Source organism: Microplitis demolitor, chromosome 1 (assembly GCF_026212275.2).
Source record: "Microplitis demolitor isolate Queensland-Clemson2020A chromosome 1, iyMicDemo2.1a, whole genome shotgun sequence".
In the NCBI taxonomy this organism is placed as follows: Eukaryota; Metazoa; Arthropoda; class Insecta; order Hymenoptera; family Braconidae; genus Microplitis; species Microplitis demolitor.
The window spans coordinates 3,968,976-3,987,416 of record NC_068545.1 but is presented as its reverse complement, the minus strand read 5'-3'; the positions used below and the strand labels follow the sequence as shown (position 1 = coordinate 3,987,416).

General features: G+C 27.7%; 1 protein-coding gene across 1 annotated transcript in view; it reads left to right on the top strand.

Annotated features, from left to right (window-relative positions):
- Positions 1 to 863: 863 nt before the first annotated feature.
- LOC103575029 (kin of IRRE-like protein 3) overlaps positions 864 to 18,441 on the top strand; it is a 239,046-nt gene continuing 221,468 nt past the window's right edge. The window contains exon 1 of the mRNA XM_008554635.2: positions 864 to 1,101. The gene's annotated coding sequence lies outside the window, so the exon portion shown is untranslated. The remainder of the gene's footprint in view (positions 1,102 to 18,441) is intronic.

The following is an 18,441-nucleotide window of genomic DNA, read 5'->3' as shown; positions in this document are numbered from 1 at the left end:
AAAATTGTTAATTGTCTGCTAATTTCAAGATCATTAAATAATTAAAAATTTACATGATTCTGAAATGAATAAACGATTTATAATTTTTTGATTTTTTTTTCAACAATTTAATTTATAAAAAAATAAAAAATATGCGCATGAAGAAAATTGAAGAAGCTATAAATAAATTTTTTTTAAATATTTTTTTTTGTAATTTATTGTTTTGAAAAGAATCCAAAAATTATTAGACCTCGGGTAGCTTCAGTTTCATAAATTTGTTAATTATTCAAAAAATTATACGGAAAATATAAATTATTAGATTTGATACAAATAATTTCGTAATGGCGAATTATTTTGATAAATTTATTGCAATGTTGTCTTTTCTTGTTATCAACTTTTTCAAGTCACGCGTTAAAAAAACGTCAATGAAAAATATCTAGGTTAAAATGAATAGAATTCTACTTATATATTTAAAAGAGAATAATTTTAATGCAGTACTTTAGCGTCAGCCTTTTGAAGCCAGTGCTTTAGAATCAGTGTTTTAAGTCAGTATTTAGAGTCAGTGTTGTAAAGTCTGCCTTTAGCGTCAGTGATTTTAAGTCCGCGTTTTAGACTCAGTAAGTTGGTCCGTGATATACTTAGTGATTTTGAGACAATGATTTAGAGTCAGTGATTTAAAGTCAGAGTTTTAGACTCAGTGATTTAAAGTCAGAGTTTTAAAGTCAGTGTTTTAAAGTCAGAGTTTTAGAGTCAGTGTTTTAAAGTCTGCCTTTTAGAGTCAGTGATTTGAAGCCAGAGTTTTAGAGTCAGTGATTTAAATTCAGTGTTTTAGAGTCAGTGATTTAGTCAGAGTTTTCGAGTCAGTGTTTTAAAGTCGCCTCTTTTAGCGTCAGTGTTTTAAAATCTGCCTTTTAGAGTCAGTGATTTTGAATTCGAGTTTCTGACCCAGTAAGCTGGAGTCCGTGATTTAGAGTCAGTGTTTCGGAATAAATGATTTATGACTTAAAGTCTGAATTTTCGAGTCAGTGCAGTGAAAAGTAACTTTGAAAAAAATAAATAAAGCCAGTCAACAAAGACATTTTTCTCAGCCATATTTCCAAAGATCATCGAAGCTCATCAATGGTAAGTAAATTTGGTACTAAAAACTTTTTTCCTCTATTGTTATGTTAAATAACTAATTAAATTTGTCAAACTTACTTTACAAATTAAAGTTCCTTAACTGTCTTCAATCAAATAATAAAATAAACTAAATTTCGTGAATTGAATTGAAAAAAGTTACGCAGAATACACTTTCAAATAATTCAATTACTAAATATTCAGAATAAATAAAAAAATTTTTTTTTTATTTTGAGTGGCGTAGTTCTTAAAAATATATAAATTTTAAATTAATTATCGACAATGTTCGATAAATAAATAGATCTATTTCAAACTAAAGATAATTTAATCTATTCTCTCAAGACATAAAAATCCATCAGACAGTAACTAACACATACGTTGGAAGATAATGAACTGAATTGTTGTCTCGATTGGTACATAACGTCATTGTTTAATCGATAATTTAGTGAATGAATACCAGTTCATAGTGGTTTGACCTATAAATGCTATTTCGTTAATTTCCTGGCAACGTCAAGTATATCATTGATGAATACGTCCATATACACATAATACATACATTTGAATAAACATTTATCTCATATACATAAAACAAAAAATAGAATTTAACTTTCTATCAATTTATTGCTCACAAAAAAAAAAAATAAATTATTGTTCATGATGACCATCAATTCAACCGCGTAATCGCTCTGTCAGATAAATTTATTTGTTATGGAAAAAAATTAAGTTCACTCAAATGCTGGTTGGATTAAGGAGAAATGTCACCTATCCTTTTTATCACCAGCAAAAAAATTAGTCGAACCTTTTTTTGTTGCTTTCGTATAATAAATGAGAATTCCAAAATAATTTCTCTAATAGAAGCAGAGTTAAAAAAAAAAACTTTTTTTTCATGTCACCACATATAAGATTGATTATTTAGCAGTTGAAAATCTTGAATAGTCAATAAAACTCAATAAATAATCGGCTTTATGCTGTTAGCTTTTAAGTAAAAAATCAAATTATTCTGGTATGATTTTTACTTCATGCAATAAATATATATTTCCGAGACTAGACATTTTTGCACTGAGTAGTTCGGGTGAAAGAAAAGACACTTTAGCAAAAGAATAGATTAATTCGTTATTTTGGTTTGAATAAAGAAATTGATTGTAAATTGGAATTAAGAATTTTTTTCATAGAAACATTTATTATTTTGAGTTAGGAAAAAAATATTTTATTGGCTTAAGAGTTATTTTTCCAAAAATTTCACTTCTCAGTGTATCTATCGATGTACCTGAAGAACGGAACGTTTTTCGAAAAACGCGCAACAAAAATGAAAAAAATTTATGTAATTTGACTGCTTAAGGGGTAGTTCTGGAGGTTGGAGGTGGTCTGCAATTTTTGGTTGACATACTAGCACCTATATGAAAGATTTCAAAAATCCAGCAGATTTTTAATTTATTTCAAGATCGGAACATTTTTCGCGAATCGAAAATGAAAAAACGAAATGAAAAGTAAAAAGTCTACTTGATCTAGATTTCTGAAATATTTTTTTCAGGTGCTAGTATGTTAGCCGAAAATTGAAGACCACCCTCAACCTCCAGAACTACCCCTTAAGTCACTCTTATCAGATAAATTACACAAATTTTTTTGATACTGAAATAAGCCGCCGTCTAATAATTTTAGGATTTTTTTTCAAAATGATAAATTATAAAAAAAAATTATTTTAAAAAATTGCACTTATAGTTTTTTTAATTTCCTACATGTGCATATTTTTATATTTTTTTTTTTATTGTATATTTGCTGGAAAAAAAATCCGAAAACTGTTAATTTTCTGCGAACTTCAGGATCATAATTTTTTTTCATTTGCACGGAGCGAAAATCGTTTCGAGCTTCAGGTACATGAGTATCTAAATATAGCGTTTTTTTGCTAATATCGATAATAAGTAGCTCAAACTTTTTTTGTGCTGACAGGAAAATACTTGAATTTGTTTTCGCTATACATGTATAAATGTGAGTGTGGGTCTGTGTATTAGTATATTCATGAAATGTCTATTTTAGTGTAGAGGATGTGTTGAATGTTGAATTTTAGTTCGGTCACAAGTTTATTCGTGATCTGAACACATTGTGGATGCCATATATTTATATATGTATATGTGAGCGATTCGGTGTTTATTCACCGCTAATGAATTTTCGTCAGATGAGAGGCAATCAGCATGCATCGAGTGCGGCTAACCATTCCCACTCGTAAAATAAAAGAGGGATAGAAAGGGATAAATGGTTATAAAGAGTGAGAGGGTGTGAGGGCTTGATCGGTCAGTTATTTAACTCTCGATTGTGATCGTGATGACAGTGGCGGCGATGATGCAAAATAATGAGAATAAAGTGTGATAAACTTTTTGGATGGTGAAATGAGTTTTCATATATTTCCAACAGCTATCAAAATTATTGTTTTTATTTTTTAATCCACATCGTTTAATCTAAAATTTTAATCAACACTACATTTTGCTTAGTTATCAAAAACGTCTTGTAATATATAGTAATTATTAACCCAAAAATAATTGCAATTGTAGACTATTTTCATACTTTAATTGCCGTATATTTACTATTGATAGAGAGTAATTTCTCTTTTAATTTACGGGCATTAATTTTTTTTTCTTTTTAAGTGAATGCATGAGTGACTTTATTAAGAGAATTATTGAGCTTTTGATATTTTTTTGCATTTTTTAATAAACTTTATAAATCTCTCATGCGTAAATTTAGTCAGATTCTTTGTACATATATATATATATATATATATATATATATATATATATATATATATATATATATATATATATATATATATATATACATATATGTATACTTTGTACATATATACATATATCAACTGGTCATGTCCTTTATTAATTCATATATTTTTTTTCAATACTAATTATATATATATATATATATATATATATAATTTTAATATTTAATAATTCGTTAATTAAAATTTATTTAAAATAAATAATGAATCACTATCGGATTTAATGCTACATTTGTTTTTTTTTTTAACAAAACGTGACATGTATTAACTAATGCAATTTAAATTACATCAGGGCAGTAAATAAATAAATATATATATATATATATATATATATATATATATATATATATATATATATATACATGCGGAAATAAACAGTGTGAGCATTGAGGTATTTAATATTAATGTATAATGAAAATAGTAGTGAGTATATAATGAGTAATGACATTTCATTTGCGATTACCAATAACGGCGAGAGATGGAGACAGAGCGAGAAAGAGAGAGAGAGATAGTAAGTGAGTGAGTGAGTGTAGTGTTAGAAAGAGGATGGCTATACTATCATAGGGTGGTGATTCAATAATCACCTGCTCTGTGAGCATTCATACACATGGAATAGTCATGGTGGAAGCTATGTAATAAACACATTCCTTCGGTCGACCGGAACGCAGATGACCTGACAATATATTCGCCTATTGTATTGAATTAGTCTCATCGTACAAATCGATTTGTGAACTATCTACGATGAAAATTATTCATTAATGAGCAGCAATTTAATCGGCCTTGCATATAATACATAGACACACACTCATATTTACATATATACCAAAACCTCATTCAATTACTATTCATATATTTTGAATTTTCATTTTCATAATTAAATTACAATTATTACAATCAATTCGGAGAAAAATATAGTTACTTTTTTTTCATATATATTGACATGTTTATTAATACAATTATTAATTAATTATTTTAATAATATGACTGTTGTGAGTACAAACAATTGATAATTTGTATACTCACGTACGATAGGTCATTTATAATTACGCGGTGAATAGCATTAACGTTATTAATAATTATCTTTATCAAAATATTGATTGTTGTGTAGTTTTGAAAAATAAAAATACAAATAATTAGTAGGGGTGATCAAATATAACTTCGATTCAAAATTTGAATCAAATAATTTGAGTTTTTGGAGGATTGGTCAATTTTTGAATTATTAAAAAGTATTCTTATTACTCGTGACTTGGAATTTTTCGGTTCGAATTCAAAAATTTCGATTAGCTTTCAAATATTCAAATTTGATTTAACGGGGCGCTTAGTTTCTTGAAACAACCAAAAGAAATTATTCGTATATGAGCTAAGTTTACCTCTGATAAAATTTAAATTATCAAAAGTATTATCACAAATTTATGGCGTTCAAAAGAATCATTCGTAAGTCTTTGAATGATTTACTGCAAAAATTATTTATTTGTATTCTCTCCCCTTTGGAGCGAATAAATTGAGATATTTTAAATGAACTGTTTAATAGTGTATCGTCGATCTTTTAAACTCAAAGCTACAGAAAAATTTGAAAATAATAAAACTTGATGTTTTATTTTTACTACTCTTTAAAAATGAATTAGTGAACTTCACCACGAATTAGTGGATAGTAACTATTTATCCAGCTTTAAGTATACCACTAATTTAATCATTGGTATACTTATAGTTGGTTTTCAGTGCATATTCACTTATTCGATGTGAATTTCACTAATTCATTTTCAGAGAGCATTTAATATTATTTTTCATTGTAAACATAATCTGACCATTGAAAAAAATAGTATTTATGTAATGATATTCCATGAGAATATGAGATAAAAAAAATAAAAAAAAAAAAAAAAGAAAGTATGATAGTTCAGGTAATTATGTTATAATGAAATTGCTAAGTAAGTAGAATGCTTTCATAACCGATGAAAAAAAGATTTTTGTTCTCTTTTTATTTACTCATTTATGAAACGATAATTTTCTACATTAAAACTAAAAGATAAGAAGCTATAGGGGGGGGGGGGGTTAATGGTAGTAATAGTAGAGAATTTTATCGCTATTATAAAAGAATGATTATTAAATATATTAATATATATATATTTATTAGCAAAACTGCTTTTTAACTGGTCAATCAATTGCCGTAAAATGGCACTGTAATCAAAATTTGTATAGCCAACACCACAAAACGTGTCTATAAACGTAACTCGATTACACGCGGGAGTAAACACACTCAGTGGTTGTTGCAACGTAGTTGTTAGAAGGTTCTTCCTCGCTCTATCATCTGGAAAGTAGAAATTACGTTACAGTTAACTTTAATTGCTCTATTAAATTCTAGTATTGCTCATAAATATACCTACATACATATACACGTACATAGATTTATTTAATACAACTATTACTATCTTTTAAAGCTGTATGATAGCTATAAATATTTATCGATAGTAACAAATATTATATAAAAATATTGTTTTGTTATTTTAATTTGATAAAATAACATGAGAATTTTTTCTTGAATTTAAACGATACAACATCTGCAGCCAGAAGTAGTGAAGCTTTGTGTACTGTACTACATTAACTTTTCAATGTACAGAATACATAAATGTTGAAAGCTATTCCGTGAAAAAGGTTATTTTAGTATATTTTAAGACCAATTATTCGGTTTTTGTCAACAAATTATAATAGCCATTGCATTAAGATGTATATTTTTATACTGATTTTTTATCACAAGCACTTAGGACATTGTATACCTTCATTTTTTTTTTTTTTTTTTTTTTTTTTTTGAATCAAAATATTTTACGTTTGGTTTCATTTCCGCTAGAGAAATTAAAAATTAAAAAAAAAAAAGGGAAGTTAATGGTTTTGGTCCGATCTTCAAAAATTGAGTTTTCATCAGATTTCGCCTTTTTGATGTACCTAAAGATTCCACAGAGTCAACCATTGTTCAGATTTTCAAATTTAAATTGTTGGTTGGTAAAAGCAGGTTTTGCTATTTTTAACAAGGCTATTTTCAAAAGTTTCTTTAAAACAACAGTTTGGGTTTTTTTTCTTGCTCAAGGATGTTCATACACAGAAAAAAAATTATCTTGAGTCAAGAAAATATTTTTGAAGACAAACGGTTTCGGGAACCAAGTCAAGATTTTCTTGAGCCAAGAGAATTTGTCTTGGTTAAAAAAAAGTCGTCTTGGTCGAAGAAGTTTTCTACTTTATCTGAGAAAATTTAGGTCTCCAAAAAAATTTTCTTGAATCAAGAATATTTATCTTCAGTCGAGAATTTCTTTTTTTCTGTGTACGCTGTACGCGAGTCACATGATAATTCGTTAGTTTATAATTTAAGTAATGTTTTTTTTTCTCATTTATAAAACATTTTATTCTTATTAGAATTTATTCTTTTGCATACAAAAAATTTTTAATAAACAAAAAATATCAGAATTTATTATTACACGGAAAAAAGCTGACTACTTCTATATGCTAATAGATTAACTATTATTATGCTAATATAGCGTCAACATAAATTTTTCTATTATTGAGAAACAAATTTCGCGCAACGAAAATAAAAAAATTTTATGTAATTTTACTGCTTGAAGGTGATTTTAGTAATTGGGAATGGCTGCAATTTTCAGCTGGCATATTATTACTTGTACTGGTACTAAATGTGAAAAATTTCAGAAATCTAGATTCAGTAGATTCTTTACTTTTTATTTCGTTCTTTTATTTTCATTCGCGCAAAATGTTCCGATCCTCAGGTACTTTATTATTGAAAAATTTTCATTTTCGATGAAATATTCCTTCAAATACTAAAAATAATAAAATCCTCTTTTTGATGCTCATCTAGTAGCTTTGCTTCTATGGAGATAAAAAAAATTAAATAAATGTATATAAAAATATTTTCATGTAATTAATATTCCAAAACAAAATTTTAATTTTCCTTTAATAACAACTAGCTCGTGAATTTCCTAATTAAAAATGATTGTATATTTCAAACGTAATTTCTTTATTGGAAATAGTTTAATGTACACATACTCTGAAATCAATTTCAGTACACTCTGTATCGGAAATTCTCAGCATTATTGCAATAAAAACTATATAAGTAAATGCAGATAGTTCTTTTGACAATTTAAAGTTGAATGTAAATGAGAAATTTAAACATTTTATCACTGTTGAAAATTTTCTAATAAAAAAATTTAAATTTAAATTGTCATAAATTTTTGTCACAACATGAGCGTTTGAAGTTTTTTTTTCCAAAGATTATTAATTTTTTTCCTTTGTCTATGAACCTTTGGACATTTCGACTTTTGAATCTATTCTGAATATACTGATGACATATATTATAAATACTATTTGCTGGATTATTAACTGTTGCGACAAAATTAAATGTCAATGTCAATGATAGTAATAAAAGATAAAATGATTGAAGAATAGATAGTAAAGTGGGTTATTTTATCAATGTCTAGTCTGATGATCTTTGTTGGTCGTACAGTGATAGTTTTCATGAAGAAGTTGCGAACCGTGGACCTGGCGCAGGTTCAATACATATACATATAGATATATATGTATACATATCAAGAATATACACAAACCTACCGAACCAAATGGAATTCCAACTCGAATGCGACGTTTGTCTTCTACTGATAATAATACGGATGCACGATTCACGTTCGTTCATTTCCAGCTTTCATGGCGGCAATACCTATGCCATTGGCATCTTCATCCACGGTATTTTATTTTATTCTCATAAACTCCCCTTTATTTTATATCAATAAAACAATACTTGCTCTATTGGTTTCTGTTTTTTTTTTTTTTTATTTTCTCCATTTCTGTTCTTTAATTAATTTATTTTTATTTTCATTTTTCGTAACAACGTGAACAGCAATAAAATTTACATCTTGCTAAATCGCATTCTATCGCTGCATCATCATTGATTTAATCCAGTTCTGTGTCAGAGCTTTGTAATTACACTCATTGCATTCTCGAAATACAAGTCGACGTTGACGGTGTCGACACAGCAGATTGATTGTCCCCCAGCTGTCTATCTATTTATCTCCATTTCTATCTCTCTCATCCTCTATTCTCTTTTCCATTTAAACATTATTACCGTCTGATTTCTCTCATGATCCTCCTCTTTCTCGTGATACTCTAAATAGTACTCCCTCATACTAGTTTCTAGTTTGTTGTGTTACATTGGTTCCGTTCATCCAAATATTCGTTGATGTTAATTTATTTTTGATCAGTCAAGTTAATCAATTATTTACGAATTAATTAAAGAATCTCAGCACTAATTTTTTATCACAATTTTAATAATTAAATGGAATAAAATTTTTAGACTATTGAAGTATAATTCAAATAATTATTTTAATATGCCAAATACGAAAAAAAAATGAAATTCGAGTTACGTGACCGGTCGTTTAAAAAGTTTCGTTTACTTAAGTACACCAGTTATAAAATCGAATTTACAAGTAGTTGAACGTCGCGAAGCGTCAGCCTAATATGACTTTACAAACAGGTTGGCCTATCTTTGAAACTAAACTTCGAAAGATTCATAACTTCCATACATCAGCAGATTTTTCCTATAATGACTGTTCCGTTGATTTTCCCAATAAATTTAAGACCCGTGTCAAAAAAAGTAACTTGACTTTGCCTTTTTTTATTTAAAATTTAAGTCACCAAAGTCGAATTTGACTTTTTTGACTTAAATGGATACTAAGTAAGTCAACTGAGTCAGAAGTAAATCAAAATAAAATTGATGTGCCAGCGTTATTGAGAAGTTTTCTCTGAATCCTAGAGAAATCCTAGACTCACCCGAGAGAAAACTTAGAAAATTTGTTTTTATCTGATTTTTTAATCTTTTTTTTTAATCGAACATATCTTGGTGTAAGGAAAAAATTTTATACTAACAATCAGCGATGCGTAATTTACTATTTTCGATTGACTAAACAAGTATTGAAATTTTTAGTTTCAATACAGATATGAAAAATAGTATATTGCACCCTTGGGGAAGAAAGTGAAATATCTAAACCGTCTGTGTGCTTACTCGAGTCTGGGTAAGAAGCCTAGGGCGTGCATATTATTTTTCGCACCAGTAACGAAAAGTTTAAATTTTTGTCATTTTTAAAGTGAAAATTAGTACACTTGTATCCATTGTTCATTTGTTTTCCCGTAACAGAAAAGTGATAGTTTCTTCTTTTTGAACCGGACAAGAATTAAAATTTACTACGTTGTTGTGATAAGAAATTCTTAAATATTAAATGAAATTAGGTTGATACGATAAATAGTGTTGAAATTAGTTTCATAACCTATAGGAATAAGTGTTGCATTTTCATTGATTAACCGTTTGAACTATTTGATATATTATTAAATTTAAAGAAAAAATTTATCCAATTCAAAATGTATCAAATTAATTAAAAGGTGTACTTCATATTATTATCAATCTAACTTTAATTAAAGCGCAATGCATTATATTTAAGCCGTTCAATTAAACCATGGTCACATCATTTAAATTTCATTCTAACCTCTATCTATACATATTGATGGATGAGAATCAAACGAGAATAATTACTCATAGTTGGGTCAGTTTAAATGACAATTATTTGTGTATTTATTCATACTAAATCGATTGTATAATCATCACGTAATTAATAATTATTACTATTAATATATATATATATATATATATATATATATATATATATATATATATATATATATATATATATATGTGTAGGAAATTGAACTTCTATAGATAATAATTATCTTTATGCGATAATTAGTAGAAATAATAAAATTTATGCTGTAGATTGGGGAAAAAAATAAGATACCCTGCATTGTTAGTTAAAAAACGGATTTAAATCGTTATTTATTGCGTTTATGCACTTATAAAAAATCGGGGGTGAATTCGAAGTGATTTCTAATTTTATTTAAATCCGTATTCACTTCGATTCGGAGTTCTAATACTAAAAGAAACTCCCTATAGGAGTAAATTTCACTTTGAACCGGAGTTTCAAAATTGAATAAAATTTCCCTTCAGAGTGAATTTTACTCCAAAGGCATTAAATAAATACACAGTCAACTGCTCCAAATTTACTTCAGATTTAATCCTCGATTCCAAAAATTTTTTACAATGTAATTTGAATTTGCTAGGCAATGAATTTTGAATACTTCTTTCAATTTTTTCTGGGTAATACCCATTCTGCTATAAACATTTCAGAATTTTTTGAGAAATATTAAAAATTTCCTGATTCCAAAAAAAAAAAAAAATTTATAGAAAATAATAATTTCTATCCGCTTGGTCAAAATATCACAGTTCTAGAGTATCGATAACAAATAATATATTAAAAATAAAGTTGAAGTAATAATCTTTAATCCGATTGTGAACATGTCGTTTAATGATAAAATAAGTAATAATATTTATAATAATACTCGTTAAGTAGAGGATTAGATGTCGATATCAGATGTCTTGTGAGATATCGATTGAATTGGTTGCTGACATGGTCAACACATCGATCAATCATGCATTAATGTATTACAGTACAGTATGCACAGGCACATATGTATATATATATATATATATATATATATATGACTGGCATGATGTTAAACACTAACAGATTTGGCATTTGATAATGCATTATCGATCAATCAAATGTTGTTTTTAAATCGAGTTTCATGGAATCATTTATCTAAGTTGTTATATTTTTAGTATTTAAATATATGTATTTTCATATTCTACTATGTAGTAGTACAAACATTAAATATCAGGATTTGATTAATATATCATTGATTGAACGCTTTAATTCATATTTGATTTATTAGCTATTCGTAATTATGATAATTAATCGACCAAAACTATTTTTTCAAAGTGATTCTCTTCATATTTCGGATTCAAAAATTGATGATATTGTGATTCCAAATAGATTTCAGGACAATCGATTTTTCGCAACAGATGTTACAAGCTAATTTTATAAAGCACTTTTTCGTATACAACTGAAAGGTTATATCTGAATAAATATGTGAGCTTGAAACCATTTGATAAATAATGTCTTTGAACTCGTTGAGTACGAGGACAGCGAATTCTTATTTAGGGTTCACCCGGGTCAATCGTTTTTCAAATATTTTTTTAAGATTTTATCATAATAATTTATTCGAATAAATTTATGATATCATATTTTTTATATGGATTATATACTTTTATTAGCTCCAATAATTTAAGATTGTTCTCAATAAATGCCATAAACTTTTATATGTTAGTCTGAGAAAATCTCACAGTATTTTAATCAAGATATAGAATAGTATCTTGTAATATATCTTAACTGACTTTTTAAAAAATATGTTTACTTTGTACATATATATGCGTATAAATAAAACCAAAAAATATTTACCCGAATTCAAATGGTTGAAAGTTTTTTGGCGCAGCTAATATGACTACTTATTTATCTTTTGCATATATATTATTGCTCTTAGTAATTTTTTAAAATTTCATTGATATATATGCTGTGAAAAATCGGAATTCAATTCGGGTTGCGTTTTTGGATATTTTGTCGCAGATACTTTGTTACGGAACGAAATTCGGCTTAAGTATGGATTTTACTTCATTCCTTCGCCATTCAAAGTTTCGGAATTTATAAAAAAATTATTCCGTACAAGGAGTAAATAGAGAATTTTTTTTTCACCAGTGATTTCTCACTGATGTTTTACTTCAATCCACATCGATCAGACTAAATAAATAAAAAATTATTTGCTCCATATTCACTCTGATAGACATATATATTATTCGAACAAATTTTGTTAATTCTTGTCGACTGAAAGTTTGAAGTTAATGAATTTCGTAGCAGATCTCCATAAATGATTGATGTTGAGGTTTCATAGAGATTAAAATAATTCAGTCGGTATTACATGTATCATTAGACATTGAAAGGATTATGCCGTATTTATATTAACTACGATATTCTACATGTTGCTATTTGTCATAGAAGTCTTTTGAAATTATTCCTTTGATATTGAAACGATGACATTTACTGTAGAGTAGAGTTAATTAATTATTGGACGTTAATTTGAGTTGCGTTTGGTTTGTTATTATTAGATGAACGCGTTGTATTGAGTATTTTGTGTATGCGATCATTTTTGGGATCTGGTTTTTAAATAGAAATTTTTTATTAGGTTTACATATATAGTAGCTAAATATTACTAATGAAATGCTGATTATTATTGAATGTTTGAATAAGCACTAGTGGAAATAAACATAATTAAATTTAACGAACACACACACGCACACAAATTTCGGTATACGAGAAAATTAATTCAGTAAAAGTTTTATGTTAATTTATTTTTACACTAATTAAAGTGAAATTTAATTTTCCAAGTGAAATCTTTTATATTATAATATACATTGCTAAGTCGAAGTAGATTAAACTAATTACTACTTACTTAATCAGTGGTAGGAAATTAAAATTATAAAAATATTTTTTTTTAAATTCTATCGGTTTTTTTTTTTTTCAATAAATAAATTTAGCTTAATAGAATTTATATTTACATGTTTAAAAAAACAAGTTTAAAAAGTGAGAAAATAGGGAGTGAAAGAAAAATAACATGAGAAAATTTTATCACAAAATTTAATGGGAACGTGTCGCCTGAATACATAGTGTAGGGTTATATGAGAGTTACATTTGCATAATACTTTGGCAGTTGCAAGGTGGAAAAGACGACAAGGATGAGAACAAGGACGACATGGGTGTTATGCAAGGTACGATGAGAAAAGCGTTACATTTAAGTATGACGTGGGGTTAATATTGTGTTTAATGGAGAACGATATAGTGTAAAAAGCACCAGTAAATTGTGAATGAATAATAAACACGAGAATTACATGGATATTTACACACATTTTTAAAATATTCAATATTAAATACACACATAAACACATTAGTAGTTTTTTTATATTTTTTCAGACATTTAACATTAAATTATACTATCAACGCGGTACATTTATTGCAATTGTTTGTCAGAGTAATATATTCAAGCCTAAACAGTATATATATATATATATATATATATATATATATATATATATATATATATATATGTATATATATACATATATAAATATGTATATCTCATTAGGCCAATTTGAATATGTCGCATGGTCATTGAACGCAATGTCTGAATTACCACACACAGAATGCTAATGGTTGTCACACGTAAGGATCATAGACGCCAGTGACACGCATCTATATACATATGTACACGTGCATAGAGACATACACGTGATTCTAGTGCCGAATTTTCACTATATATATATATATATATATATATATATATATATATATATATATATATATATATATACATTCTCATGCAATAGCTCTTTGTGAATAGTGTATAGTAGAGAGAGGGGTAGACGATAGAGTTAGATTTCGCTTGAACAGACCACAATGAGACTATTCGGAAGCTCAGCCACTTTACTATTGTCTGTGTGTATATATGTGTATAATTTATATGTGTAAGTTAAATTATCACATGTGTGTTGAACTATACTAAACTCATATGTATGCACACAGATTGCTTCATTTCTGAAAGCTCTATTTAGCAGCTGATCAAGCATAAGATTACATCACTAACTGCTAAACATCCTTGTGATCCGGCTTTGATCGTTATCAAATTGAGAAAAAAAAAAAACAAAATTTAATTTTTTAAATTAAACTGTTTGCTAATTACTTTGACCACAAAAATTGCTCTGTACCTTGGACCAGACCCACCTAGGGCTACGTATTACGATGCGCTGAATCCGAATTTGAGGTCTGTTTGGTCCGTACGGTCAAGATTTTTAGTAATTTACAAAAAAAGCCGTAAAAAATCGCTAAAATTCGCAAAAATTGCAGATCTGCGCAAAAAAAATTTTTTTGCAGCTAAATTAAGTATGTTTCTTATGTATTCCAATTCGCTAAACAGAAATCTGAAATTTATTTAACTGGTAGACCCTCGAAAATTAGATTAAATTGTAAATTACTACAAAAAATAAAGAAAAATCCGGAAAAATAGCAATCAAGCAAAAAATAATTATTAATAGGGTAAATAAAGTACTCGGTTTTAAAACTGGCATTGTAGATTATAATTGATTAATTTGTTTTATAAATGATGTCAAGGGAAAAAGCGTACATAGTTTAGTAAAAAAAAAAAATATTGTTTTTGTAACTTATAATTAGGCGGAGCGTAGATTTATGGTTAAATTAATACGATTACTTGACATCAAGTGTCATTCATATTATAAAATATTCTTTAGCGGAAACGGGAACGATAATTGAAACTCCATTTTTATGAAGTTTTAAAAAATTTTCTATGAATAACAAACCCTTTACTTTGCATTTTATAATAATTTTTTTTTACATTGGATTTATAATACAAAAAATTTGAATATAAAAAAGTTTAGATGAATTTTACGAGGTTTTTAGTATGTGAAAAAAAAATTTTTTTTTTTTTCTTAATATGACTAATGACATTTAGTTGGATGATATAACCAGCATACACATTGGAATTGTCATTTTGATATCCACGTGTATTGAACAATGGGCGAGCGAGACAAATCACATCGCGGTAGCATTTGTCACAACTGACTTCCCTCTGGCGTGACTGCCGAGATATCTAGAGTAGGGTGTGAGCAAGTGTCACTGTGTTTTACTACACATCTATATACATATACACATGTATGTTAAAGAAGAGGGGTAAAGAAGGTGGAAATGAAAAAAAGAAATTTTTTTTTTAGTTTATTCTTTTATTTTTTTCGGTACTGAATTCACTCTCTACAGACAATTGTTAGTGACAGTTGCAGTTCAGGTCTAGGTCACAAGACATTTCGGTTACCACTCGCCGCGGGAGTATGAAACGACTCAATTGCTGGTGTTTTTTCTACTACTCCTTCCCTTGGTTTTACTACTTCTACAACTGGGGTATTTTATTCTCAAGCGTGACGCGAAATCGACTTTCGTATGAGCGTAATTTATCGCGTCCGGATCGCGAACTTCTTCGTGATTTTCAGTGAAGGAGGCCAATCCCCAGTCAAGTTGTACTTCCGTGTGCAATACTCTATATATATATGTAATACATTTGACGTGGTATAAGGGTTGCATCGGCACTTCTTATTCTCTTTCTTTCACACCTACCTTTTTATTTTTATTCTCATTATTCTCATGGTTTGTTACACTTCTCTTTTCATACAGCACTATATATTAAATATATATATATTATATATATATATAACGAGATTCAGAAATGATTATTCCTGACTCTTCAATTTCAGGTTAACGGGGTCATATATAAAATTGCACGTCGATCGTATTATTCTCACCAAAGATTCTCCTTCTATATATGACCTCGTTTTCGAATAAAAATCAAGTGTTGGCAGTTAGGGTGTGTGAACGATTTTATTTTATTTTATTTTCATATTCTTACATTTTTATTTAATTTTTTATTCAATGCTTACTTCGCGCTATTAAATTTTTTTACCACATTTCAATTTTTATTTCAACTCATTCATTTTTAATTATTGTTACCATTAAAATATTAATTAATAATTTGACAAATATAATAATCAAATCTAAGGAAGTATAAAATTAGGTTTTTTTATTAATTATTATAGTCTATGAATAATATAGGATTCACAGTACAGAAGTTTATAAAACTTAATTATTTTAGTTCATAAACGAGAGTAGTTGTTTAGTTAAACTTTTCATGTACATGGATTCGTTTTGTGCTCGTATAATTATTTTAAATTTCTGTTATTAAACTTGGTTTTATTTAATTTAAAATAAACAATTTTAAAAAGTAAAGTGGTAATTGATACGATCAATCCAAGTGTTTCGTATTAATTACTAAATTAAATTTCTCTTAATGGACAGAATTTTGAATATTTGTCGTGAGTCACAAAAATAATCATTTGATTTATCTTAATATATCAACTGTAAGTTTTAATGTCTGTTTAACTAGTCGATGCAAGCCAATTTCAGACCAATGCGATTTGGCGGGCAGAAACTGATTAGTTCCCTAGGGAAGAAACTCATCAGTTTCTACCCATTAAATTAATTTCTGACTTGATTTTATCCCTATTAGAATCGCGTTTGGTTACTGTAAACCTCCAAATATTCATATCATTCTCATAAACAACCAAACTATTTTTTTTTTTTGAAAACTTAAAAAAATAAAGAGTTCAAATAAAAAACAAAATTATCAAATTAGTAAAATGTCTTTTTTCCCTGGTTTGTTACGTAAATTTGTATATTTCAAGTACAGTATTTTTGCCACACTATTTTCTGAAATTAGTCTGTTGCAAATGGCTCCAGACATAAAAACTCTCAGTTAATATGAAAAATATAGTGCGTATCACGAAATAAAACTCGATTTTCAGTCTGGGTGATGTCAGCCCTTGCCTCTGTCTTCGGCAGTCAACTTTACCCTCGTTTGAAATCGTGAAATCCTCTTTTTCTATTCTTTGCCACGCAATATTCTATTGTTGAAACAATTCTTTTTTTCTTACAATAAAATTCTACATGATTTATAAAATAAGAGGCCGCTCACTAGATTCGAAAAAATAAATTTTATATCAAAGCCAAATTTCATAATAATTAATTGAATGTTTCCAAAATTACAAAATTTGTAATAAAAATAAGAAATATTAAAGTAGAAAAAATCACAAGTTAATAATTTCGAACGGATATTAAAATTGAATTGAATATTTCTCTACTCATTGATTAAAATTCAATGTATTCATTAATTCATTCTGTCAACTTTTAAATTGATAATTAAATAATACGAATAAATAACTAAAAATAATAACTCGTGATAAATAATCGCGAAGGTTATATATGCATCCAATAAAGCGATTCATTGTCAATTTAAATATATGTGGTTACAAATACACTCACATATATCGACGAATAGATTTACTATACATATATACATACCTACATACGTATATAATTGGAGAGAAATAGAAGTGAGGTAAAAGGAAATGCAGTTCAGTTCAGTAGAGAATAAGGCCTAGTGTTGTATATGTATTGTGTCCGGTGTGTTAAAACCTGATGACTCGCGAGCGTGCAACACCCCGTAGTCAAGTTACATCAGGCTTACTACAGACAACTACTTTAAATGGAAATTGTAGGCATACAGGCATCAAGCTAGATAGACTGCTTTCGGTAGTGATTGTGACTGGGCGTCGTTTTCCACTTTAATTAGGTCATTGTTTCGATTGTGAATCGAGTAAAGGCATTTTCGGTAACTACGTCCGATCGTGTGTTTCAACAATGCATCAATCTTTATTGCCTACAATTTGTTTTTGTCTTTTCTCTCAATCCTCTAAACATATCTATCACTGTTTATATATATATATATATATATATATATATATATATATATATATATATATATATATATATATATATATATATACCTATATATGTCTCTACATAAAAGAATTTATATGTGTCCGGTTTAAAAAGACACACTGATACTTATCATCAGGGGTATGCGTCAACCACTACACTAGCTGAATCACTTTCAATGCT